This window comes from Oncorhynchus tshawytscha, linkage group LG07 (assembly GCF_018296145.1).
Source record: "Oncorhynchus tshawytscha isolate Ot180627B linkage group LG07, Otsh_v2.0, whole genome shotgun sequence".
Taxonomy (NCBI): Eukaryota; Metazoa; Chordata; class Actinopteri; order Salmoniformes; family Salmonidae; genus Oncorhynchus; species Oncorhynchus tshawytscha.
Genome location: NC_056435.1, coordinates 51215277 through 51227371, shown reverse-complemented (window position 1 = coordinate 51227371; position 12095 = coordinate 51215277). Strand labels below are relative to the sequence as shown.

Sequence of the window (12095 nt, the reverse complement as noted above, 5' to 3'; positions counted from 1 at the left end):
TCATTTTCAATATAGTAAATATTGCATTCATTGTCTCTCAGGTTCACAAACTATAATTTCAAGTTGACCACAAAGTTTCATATTAAACTTCTCAGATTGTTTTCAAACTTCAGTTCTCTAAATTCTGATTCAAAACCAGAGACAACATCCTGGTACGTGGCCAACCAGGAGAGGTAAAGGAGAACAGATAGAATGAAACCATCTGTGTTAAACAGGTTTCTGAAGCCAATGTGCCATGTTTAATTTATTTTCTTCCTATACATTTGGCTACAAGCGAATATGACCCCATTACTGAAGGCTTCAGTTCCCCTCTATGGACACAACAGAAGGGAGTGTGACAAATGCATCCATTTGGTCCCCATTACGAAATGGTTTAATAGCCCTTCTAAGGATCACTTTTGCACTCCCTAATTAATCTTTCTCTTGTGACTGACTTGGTGCGAACCGGGTCTCCTGCATGTCACAAGACTGTGCTAGCCCACTTAGCTAAAGCCCATAGGGCTGAGTACAGGAAACTAACAATTCTCCAGACCTCAGTTACGTTTCACCCCTTTTAAAACATCATACTTAGAGATCATGGCACCAATATAGCTGACTGGATTTGAACTCAGGCCTCCTGCACAACAACACTTTATGTGACAGAAGGATATGTGCACCCCATTTCATGAGGGTGCAACATTATACAGTTACACTTAAGTCCTTTAGCGACACTTATCCAGAGTGACCTACAATTGTGAGTGCATTTTCATGCTTTTTTCATACTAGTCCCCCATGGGAATCGAACTCACAACCCTGGCATTGCAAGCGCCATGCTCTACCAGCTGAGCTTTATGGGACTATGAGGTGGCTTGATGATCATGCATGTGATGAGCAACCATTTTGCCTGAGACCTGCAGATGTCAGTTTGACTGATGGGGTTCTAACCCAAGTCTCCTGTGTGCGGGACAATGTAACTTTTTTTTTTTTTTTTTTTTTTTTTTTTTTTCAGCTCTAAGACAAGTTACTCACTCAGCTCAACCTCTGGGGTCACTGGGAGGTAAATGAAACTCACTCATCAGCCTGAAGTGCCACCCCTCTTCAATTGAAGAAAGACTTTTTCAATAGTGCAGTGGGTTGCGAAACTCCTGGAAGGCGTTCATGTGGGTTTTCGAGGGAAAGGTCCTGAGTTTGAAGCTCGACGTGAGCTGAATGAGGGAGAAGTGGTACTTCCTAAGCAAGCAGTGTGTCGTCCTTTACATTAACTTTGTGATCTCATCCCTATGGGCTTTAGCTAAGTGGGCTAACAGTCTTGTGACATGCAGGAGACCTGGTTCAAAACCCAGTCAGTCAATAGAGAATAACTATGACGCGCCTATTCAACTACTGCATATTGCTAAGAGGGCCAAAGTACTGTTTTTGCCACACTCCCTTCAGTGCCTCCTGTGAGCATCAGAAGGCATGGTCATGTTCCAGAGATCCTTAGCTTTCAGCAATATAGTAGTAGCAATAATAATTTTTAAAAAGTAGGAAGTTGGGTGCTTATCATAGCTTATAGACCAAATGCTACGATTCCTTGCAAAGAACCAGGATGTGGTCTCTAATTTTTAATCTGAATTTAGAGAATTCAATTTGAAATCTGAATGCATCTGAGAAGTTTAATATATACAACTTTGGTGAACTTGAAATTAGTTTGGAAGCTTGATACACAGACAATTCATGCAGTATTTACCATATTGAATTTAAGCATAAATTGCATTTAAAACTGAATGCAATATTCATTCAGTTCAGTTTCAAAATAAATATTGAATTCAAATACAGTATCTGTTGGCACTAAAATCGTTCCATACACACATCTAGCAACACTGTTGCAGTGTTGATGAAGAATCTGTAGCCCCAGGCACACCTCTGCTCCTTCATAAGTTAGGGCGTTGGTATATAGTCTTTGGTTTGAGCCATACACTATAGCCTGAGGTTTGAACATATCTGTTCCTTCCCCTGCTCTTTTTGCTGCCATTTGTTCTTTTTCTCATTATCGTCTCTAAACGTTGACTTTTTTTATCTGGAATATATATGTAACTTCGTTTTGCCAGATAAGTTGAGTGAGGACAGCAGCAAGCTGGGGAGTTGTTGCCAAGTGCACCTGTTACTGTGTGTGCATCTGGGTTCCCTTGTCTGTCCTGTCATATTTGATCTAAGCCAATTATGTTGTCCATGTACAGCGGATGAGTAGGGAGTTAATTCATTCTGCTAACGGGTCAGTCACATCCCCTCCAGCCACAGTTGGACTGCTGGGGTTAATTGTGCGTGCTGTCCACAATGTGACACCATCTGTTGTCTTAAAAAATTAATTAATCTGCTTTTACACGGAATTTCCTTGCTCCACATGAACAGGCCTACGTTTATGTGAGAAGATCTGTGTCAGCTAGAAACATTATGGGCTTAGTAATGAATAGTGATATAAACATGCTTCCCAAAATAGCTAGCCTACATGCTATGGTTTGCTGTAAACATGGAATGGCTGTAGTACTGTACGTGTAGAACATGTAGCTTCGATCATCAGTACCCACAACCAGTCATTAGAGAAAGCACTCCCAGTTCATTGTATCGCAGTCTCAAAACTGACTAGGCTATACAAGTTTTAAGGTATTTGACAGTCCGAGGCACCGATCTACAGTATTGTCTTTACAGGTTTTGCACACCCAACTCACACTCACTCAACAATGCAATATTGTAGTGGGCAAATCGTATTTGTGGGTGGGTGGGATTGTGTGTTTAGGTCTGTCTGTTATACATGGCAACCATGAGGTAAAATTTAGTCGGTCATCTGGAGAAAAAAAACAACTTAATTGGATGCAAAAAATGCACCAGAATAACATCTTAACTTAACTGTATTAGTATGCCTCATGATATTGATTTAAGATGCCATGTGGTGTGAGATACCTTCTTTAAATGTGTAATCTGATTTTGGATGTTAAAAAAAGTGCTGCCCTGACACTTGGAGGACTGAGCAAAACGGGGTCACATGACACACGCAAGAACAGCATGGTGTCTACTGACTCTTATGCCTGATTCACACTATAGGGGACAACCTGAACCGTACTGGCTCATGCTGTTCTTTTCACATTTTCCTTTCCAGAATGCTTCCAGCAACTATGTTGGATGCATAGCCAGACCTGCCCGGTATAGCGTGGCTTGGCTCAGTTTCACTTGGCTCAATAGTGTGAGAAGGGTAGTTTATTTTCCAATGGAGGAGAAAGTGTCTCTTACAACTTGCCTAAGTGACTGCGCCCACATAAGTGGTGTAGTTGCAATCATACAACCTTCTAAATGACCAAAGGGAAATCTTCCTTCCTTCAAAATGTCCTTAGTGTCCAAAGAAAACCATGCCATGAATGATTCACACACGCTTTTTCCGTAAAGTTTTTTTGAAATCTGACACAGCGGTTGCATCAAGGAGAAGTCTATCTTTAATTCTATGAATAACACTTGTATCTTTTATCAATGTTTATTATGAGAATTTCTGCAAAATCACTGGATGTTTTGGAATCAAAACATTACTGCACGTAAGCTGCCAATGTAAACTGAGATTTTCGGATATAAATATGCACATTATCCAACAAAACATACATGTATTGTGTGACATGATGTCCTATGAGTGTCATCTGATGATTATCAAAGGTTAGTGATTCATTTTATCTATTTCTGCTTTTTGTGACTCCTATCTTTGGCTGGAAAAATGGCTGTGTTTTTTTGACTTGGCGGTGATCTAACATAATCATATGTTGTGCTTTCGCTGTAAAACATTTTTTAAATCGGACACGATGGGTAGATTAACAAGATGTTTACCTTTCATTTGCTGTATTGGACTTGTTAATGTGTGAAAGTTACATATTTATAAAAGTAAAAAATAAAAAAATAAAAAAAATTGCGTGCCTTTTCAGCGGAATGTTGTTGAGGGGTTCCGCTAGCAGAACACCTGCCCTAGAAAGGTTAAAGTCCTCCCTCAAAAAGGAGAGTTGCACAATCCAGTGTGGCCTTATAACATGCGGTGAGGGGGTGTAAATGTTTTCATGGTGTAGGAGGTGAGACCCAACCCATCTCAGAGAAAAGAAGGAAGTTAAACTATACTTTTTACTGCCCCTTTCATAAAATAACCATTTAATTCACTTTTTTTTAGCTCTTGCTTTCTTACTGAGTCCTAGTTCATCTCATGATCGAATTAGAGTTGAGGACCAAAAATAATTTATTAATTACTCAGTTATTTCATTGAAAAAGGACTGGTAAAGCGTTTACTGGGAAGGTTTAGCTTAGGTAGGTCGAGGTATTTATTTGATAGACAGAGGGTAGCTCCATCAGTGTCTCCTATAGGATAAACTTATTTTTATTTGTATTCAGCAAGTTCATTCTCTGTGCTCAGAGTCCATAAAGCATGTGAGAGAGAGGCTGTCTATTTCGGGCACTCACCCCACACAGCCCTGACCCAGGCTTGGCATAAACACACAAACACAGGAGGATGAGTGTGCACTAACTAGAGGTTGACCGGTTTTTCGAAGCTGATACTGATTTATTAGAGGACCAAAAAAAGCAGAAGCTGATTTTATATATATTTGCTATAATGACAATTGCAACAATACTGAATTAACACTTTTATTTTAACTTAATATATAAATAACATCTATTTATTCTCAAATAAATAATGAAACATGTTCAATTTTGTTTAAATAATGCAAAAACAGTATTGGAGAAGAAAGTAAAAGTGCAATATGTGCCATGTAAAAAAGCTAACATTTAAGTTCCTTGCTCAGAACATATGAAAGCTGGTGGTTCAATATTCCCAGTTAAGAAGTTTTAGGTTGTAGTTATTATAGGAATTGTGACACGTCGACTATTTCTCTCTATACCATTTTGTATTTCATATACCTTTGACTATTGGATGTTCTTATAGGTACTTTAGTATTGCCAGCCTAATCTCGGGAGTTGATAGGCTTGAAGTCATAAACAGTGGTGTGAATCAAGCATTGCTAAGAGCTGCTGGCAAATGCAGTAAAGTGCTGTTTGAATGAATGCTTATGAGCCTGCTGCTGCCTACCACCGTTCAGACTGCTCTATCAAATTATAGACTTAATTATAAGAAACACACAGAAATATGAGCCTTATGACATATAATATGGTCAAATCTGGAAACTATCATTTTGAAAACGAAACATTTATTCTGTCAGTGAAATATAGAACCGTTCCGTATTTTGTCGAACCGGTGGCAACCCTAAATCTAAATATTGCTGTTAAATTGCACAACCTTCAATGTTCTAATCATGTAAAATTCGGGCAAATTAATTACGGTCTTTGTTAGGAAGAAACGCAGTTCGCAACGAGCCAGGCGGCCCAAACTGTTGCACATACCCTAACTCTGCTTTCACTGAACGCAATAGAAGTGACAATTTCCCTAGTTAATATTGCCTGATAACATGAATTTATTTTAACTAAATATGCAGGTTTAAATAAAAATATATATACTTCTGTGTATTGGTTTTAAGAAAGACTTTGATGTTTATGGTTAGGTACATTCGTGCAAAGATTGTGCTTTTGTTAAATCATCACCCTTTTGGCGAAGTAGGCTGTGACTCGATGATAAATTAACAGGCACCGCATTGATTATATGCAACGCAGGACAAGCTAGTTAAGCTAGTAATATCATCTACCACGTGTAGTTAACTGGTGATTGTGAAGATTGATTGTTTTTTAAAAGATAAGTTTAATGCTAGCTAGCAACTTACCTTGGCTCCTTGCCGCCACAAGGTCCTTTTGTCGCTGCACTCACGTAACTGGTGGTCAGCCTGCCACACAGTTTCCTCGTGGATTGCAATGTAATCGGCGTTTTGTTATGAAAACTTGAAATCGGCCAAGCCGATTAATCGGTCGTCTTCTAGCACTAGCACATTCGAACACATCCTACTCCTCTTTAAATGTGTTTGCTGACTTGTTAGTGAGTGGATGTGAAAGGCAAAAACACACCAGACCACTTCAATTTATTCTCGACTAGTTTCCTCTGTTATACAGGTGTTCCAAACCAGTTTCTCCACATACCACAGCATTGGGACCACCAGAGCAGTGAGTGCACTGTGACATACAATTACAATCTCAAATATCTAGGCCTATGACCACGGGATAAAATCTACAAACAACCAATGCGCACAGATTTACTGATTGCACACAATACACTCAAAGACCCCCCATTCTGCTTTGCCAATCAATACCTTTTAGCAGAAATTAAACTTCAAATTGTGCCTTTAAGAAAGCACATACGTGCTCTCTAGCACTGCTAGGACTATAGCCTAGCTCTACAGCTGTGCACCTACCACTAACCCAACCTCAACTTCTGCAGGATTCCTGTGGTACACCTCACAGGAAGCTGTGGGCTCAGTCCTGTTAACAGCTGAAGGCCTGACCAGATGTGATTGTTGCTGGTTCCTTTCTCTTCTGACTCTTCTGTCCTGGAGATGCCAATCCCAATGACCAGGGATGTGTCTGTATGTGCATCCCAATGTGCACTATATAGCGGACAGGATGCCAATTGGTGACACATCTTCTGTGGATTCACTGCAGAATCCGATCATGCAGGTCACAATGTGTGATGCCATCATTGTATGTTGTATATTGTTGATGCTCTGTGTGCCTAAGGAATGTGATTTTTACAGAGGGCCCTAACAAGTATCCCTCTTCTCTCTACTTCCAAGATACAGCCTACATCAGAGGCAGCTAGCCCAGCTCCCATTGGCTAGGCATGCACCAAAAAGACATGAAAATTAAAATACCTTCTGCTAAGTTTGTGTGCAGAAAAAGGAGGGTAAAATGTACCAGAGATGAATCTGTTTCTGCTTGGTTGCTAGAAAAATGTATTGTGAGTGAAATCTGCTCTGGAGCGTTAGTATACTCCTGTCCGCTCAGCTCATTAGTGTTGGGTGATGCTCTGTGTGCCTTTTTATCAAAAGCTAAAACAGGCCAGTTTGTTTGAAGTGCTGTTGGTGCACAGGAAGGAGTGGGCTGGGTGAGGTAAGTTACCCCCAAACAAGAACTGACATGCATAGACTCCTCCTGTCATCTGGTTCTAATACTCACCATCAGGGGACCGCTGTGGGGAAAGGGGATACCTAGTCAGTTGTACAACTGAAATGTCTTCCGCATTTAACCAAATCCCTCTGAATCAGATGTGCGGGGACCGACAACAATCGACATCCACGTCTTCGGCGCTCGGGGAACTGTGGGTTAACTGCCTTGCTCAGGGGCATGAAGACATATTTTTACCTTGTCAGCTCGGGGATTCGATTGAGCAACATTTCCGTTGCTGGCCCAAAACACTAACCACTAGCTTACCAATGTGTGCCAAGTATTGATTATATAGAATGTAGCTGAATATGATAGAGGTCGACCGATAAATCAAAATGGCCGATTTAATTAGGGCCGATTTATATTCTAATCCACGAGGAGACTGCGTGGCAGGCTACCAACTGTTACGCGAGTACAGGCAGCAAAGAGCCATGGTAAGTTGCTAGATAGCATTAAACGGATTGTTTTTTATAAAATAACTAGTGATTAACTAGCTTGTCCTGTGTTGCATATAATCAATGCGGTGCCTGAAATTGTCACTTCTCTTGCATTAAGTGTAAGCAGAGTCAGGGTAAATGCAGCAGTTTGGGTCGCCTGGCTCGTTGCAAACTGTGTGAAGACCATTTCTTCCTAACAAAGATTATAATTAATTTGCCAGAATTTTACATAATTATGGCATAACATTGACGGTTGTGCAATATAACAACAATATTTAGACTTAGGGTTGCCACCTGTTCGATAACATACGTAGCAGTTCCGTATTTCACTGAAAGAATAAACCAATAAAGCAGTGAAAGAAATCAATGCTATGCTTCCTGATAACGCTGCCAAGTGGTAGAATATAAACTGAACAGTACTGGACCCCAAATCAACCCTTGTGGAACGCCACATGTGATATGTATTTTCTCTGAGTTCTGTTCACCAAGGGTGATTCAACTCTCGACCCAGTTACATAGGTCCTAGACCGGAGAAGCCATCCCACCTGTCCAGAAGGAAATCCTGGTCAACCGAGTCAATTGCAGCACTTAAATCTAAGCGTACAAGGACAGAGATGTTTGGCGTCTGTGTTGGCTCTACGATCATTTACCACTAACTGAAGCTGTGTCTGCTGTGGTGGGCATGAAAACCAGGTCTGGATTTTTTTTATATATACAGTTGGTACTTAAAATCAAGTACATTTTCTTAGGAATGGAGTGATTTAAAAATGGCTTGCACGTCTTCAGATATGCAATTAAAAACTGTTTTGAGGGTTGTGGGGTTAGGATCGAAGGCAGGTAGAATGCTTAAGTTCTGATGTCACTTTCCTGAGCATGTCTGTGTCAACCAGGGGAAATAAATCCATAGTGCCTTTGCGTAGTAGGCAAGCGCACATCAAACTTCTCATAGGGTCTTGCTTGACTGATACCCAGTCTAATGTTGGTTATCTTCTCTGAAATATGCCACAATTCATTACGTTTAGATGTGGAGGACCGTGCACACAAGTTTGGGGGGGTAGGATTTATCAGGCCATCAATGGTCGAAGAGCACTCATTATTCAGATTTAATAGTGATCAAGTTAGCAAAATGGGACAATCTGGCATTTCTTATTTCCTTAATATAAATACCAAGTTGCTCTCAGAATATCATAATGGACCTGCAACTTTGACTTTCTCCACTTCCGCTCTGCCTTTCTGCACTTTCTCTTTAATTGATTAGTTTCCTCACTCATCCAAGGGGCTCTCTGTTTTAGATGTGACCTTTTTCTACTTTACTGGAGCTACGGCATCAATGATTTCCCTTAATTTGCAATTAAAGTTCAACTGAATCACCATGAAGGCAGAATAGGTGGTGAAGTATTGTTCATACACTCGATCTGTGGCAACTTCAGAGGTAAGATGGCGTTTCTTACTGCGTTCAGTATTACCCTGTTCTATGGGCAAAAATGTAGTAAAAAATACACCGTGGGGATCAGATAAAGCAAAATCAACAATAGAGGATAGGTCCATAGAAAGCCCCTTGGTAATAACCAGGTCCAGAGTATGGCCGCCGTTATGGGTGGGCTCAGTAACATGTTAGATAAATTCCCATAGAGATCAAAAGATTCATAAATTCGATGGCCTAGGAGTCAGTTGCTTTAGTCAACATGAATATTAAAATCGTCCAACACAATGATTTTATCATAGTCCTTAAGGACAATAGTTTAGATAAATTGGTAAATAAAGTGGGGCAGTGCATTGGTGGCCTATACAGGGTTATGGCCAGTACCGGTGGCTTATATTTAAACAGTATAGCAGGATGCTCAAAACACAAGTCACAAAATGAAATGTCCTTACAGCTGAGAGCATTAGTAAAAACAGAGGCTGTCTGTTTCTGTCCCTTTTCTGATCGTGTATGAAAAGCTGTAGTCCGCGGGGAGACTTCAATAGAAGCGGCACTACAGTCTGACAGCCATGTTTCAGTGAGAACATGCAATCAACTTTGCGCTCAGTAATGAGGTCATGCACGAGAGGTTTTACTTGTTATTGTTCCATATTCAATGAGTGGGCTGCCTCGAGGTAACCAAAATGGTTAACGTTACAACTAGAGGTCGAGCGATTTTATGATTTTTCAACGCCAATACCAAGTATTTGGAGGACCTAAATTTATTTTATATATGTGTATATTTGTAACGACAATTACAACAATACTGAGTTAACACAATACATAAAATCAATTTAGTCTCATAAATAATAAAACATTCAATTTGGTTTAAATAATGCAAAAACCGTGTTGGAGAAAGTGAAAGTGCTAACGTTTAAGTTCCTTGCTCAGAACATGCAAACATATGAAAGCTGGTGGTTCCTTTTTAACGAGTCTTCAATATTCCCATTTAAGAAGTTGTAAAGCAGAAAACCGAGCTTGTCTGCATGTTCCCCTGTCAGTCTGCTCCTCCGCTTATCATAAATCATCCCCACCTCACTGAACACTCTCTCGCTTGGGACCGAAGAAGGTGGGGGACAGAAACTTTTTGCCAGTGTAGTGCGTAATAGAAGTCTGTCCTCATTCTGCTTCCACCACTTCAAAGGCAAGCCACTCTTTCTGTCAATGACAGGCTCTGTGAGGTAACGCTCCAACTCTGCACTGGACTTCAGCCCTGCCCTCTTGGCTTCCAAGGATTCTAGCGTAGAGGCTCTCTACCTGGACTCTTTGCCCCTTTCCATCTGGATCTGGGTCCTCCTTCACTAGTCCCTTCTGCTGTGGCTCTGGGATTTGGATTCCTTAGGTCCAATTCCTCCTTCAGCCACTTTTGCTTTCTCTAGTGCTGTCCCTGAGGTGACGGCGTAGCTCTTGTGACGTGGATCCAGGACAGTTGCCAGCACCAGGCACTTTTTCTTCTCGGCCTTCGAGAACTGCCTTGTCAGGCAGTCCAACATGGTCTTCCGTAAAGTTTTGATGCCTTGAGTGGAAGAACCCACCTGCTGCAGCATCAGCTTCAGCACCGACACACTGGGGATGATGCATGCGGCTGTGGCATTGGAGTGGCTCATCTCCACTGTCACCTCCTCCATAGGTGCTAGAGTCTCAATTAGGATAGAGACTACGTCCTACTGTGTAGCAGACACACTGCTGATGTGTCCGTATTCACCTGCATACACATTCAGTGCATGCCTCTGTTCAAACATCCTCTGTAACATATGTAGTGTTGTGTTTGAACTGCTTGGTTGATGCTGTGTTTTGGAAGGCCAAGCTCCTCCCGAATGGCTCCCAGACTCTGTTTGGCCAGTACAGAATGATCAAAGTGAGTTGCAAAGCTCTTCAACATGGCAATAATGTCTAGCACAGCTCTCTGACTGGATAGTCCATCATTGATTACAAGCTGTAGGGTGTGTGCACTGTAGCTGAAGTCTGACAGTCTCCTACCTTTCACCATGTTTGCCCCACTGTCCCTGAGGACCAGCACTACACGTTCTGTGTGGATTTCCCAGTATTCCAACATGGTCCAAAACATCTCTCTGTAGTTTCCTGTGTGTGAGCCAGTCATAGTCTTGACATTCAGCACAACATGCTTTCTTGTCTAGACATTGTCAATTAAATGTCCAGTAAGGCTCATCAGGGACTGACCAGCAATCAGATGTGAATGTCATGTGTGGAGCATTCACTGGTGCTATCAGATTATTCACTTTCATCACAACTCCTTTGTGTTTTATCTAGCATTTCTGTGTGACGGAATTGTTCATCATTCATCCTGTACTGGGGTTCAGCAAGAGTAATCCGCTGCTATAGCAATCATCTCAATAACTGCTTTGTCCATCTTCTTGGATCTTTGTCCTGACATTTTTCTTTTATTAAAACGTTTTAAGATTGTAGCCTACGACGTCTGACGTGTCTAACACCTTTTTTTTTTTTTCTTGAAGATTTTGCGTTTTGCTTTTTAAAAAAAAAAATATTTTTTTTATAGCTGTTGTTGACCCCATGCTTACATCTTTATCACAAATAAGACCCCATGCTTTCCCTGGTGCCAATTCAATGTAATAGTCCCACACTGGTGCTCTGCTTTTCTCTGCCATCTGTAAAATTACTATAATTGTGTACACACACACAGCTCTCTGAAGTGACAAGGATACTGAAGTGTCTGCTTAGGAGACACATACTCAACTGTTTGAATAAAAAAACAAGAATTTATGTTACCTGTGATGAATGTTTAAAACAAAAACAAATTTCTATATGCAGGAAATCCTATTTTAGTAAATGGGCATGGTAAGAATTGACTACCAAAGTGGGAGTCATAATTCCCATGACACCTTTCAGCAAAATCTGAAAAGCAGTTCCTTCATTTATTCCATTGGATATTTTTTAGATTCACTTCAAATAAGGTCTGTGTTTTGTGTAGGCTTACACCACCTTGCCAATTTTGATAACTGTGGATATCCATAGGACAAGGTAACTCTGCTAAATATAAGCGAAGATTTATATTTTGTGGTGTGGTTTTATGAAAATATGTTGCAAGGAGCCAACTTACCTTGGCTCCTTCCAGCCACAAGGTCCTTTTTGAT

The 12095-nt window shown here is 40.8% G+C and overlaps 1 protein-coding gene across 1 annotated transcript in view; it reads left to right on the top strand.

The window, feature by feature from the left end:
• Window positions 1-12095, top strand: part of LOC112254785 (paxillin) — a 57410-nt gene that overhangs the window by 983 nt on the left and 44332 nt on the right. The window lies entirely within an intron of this gene.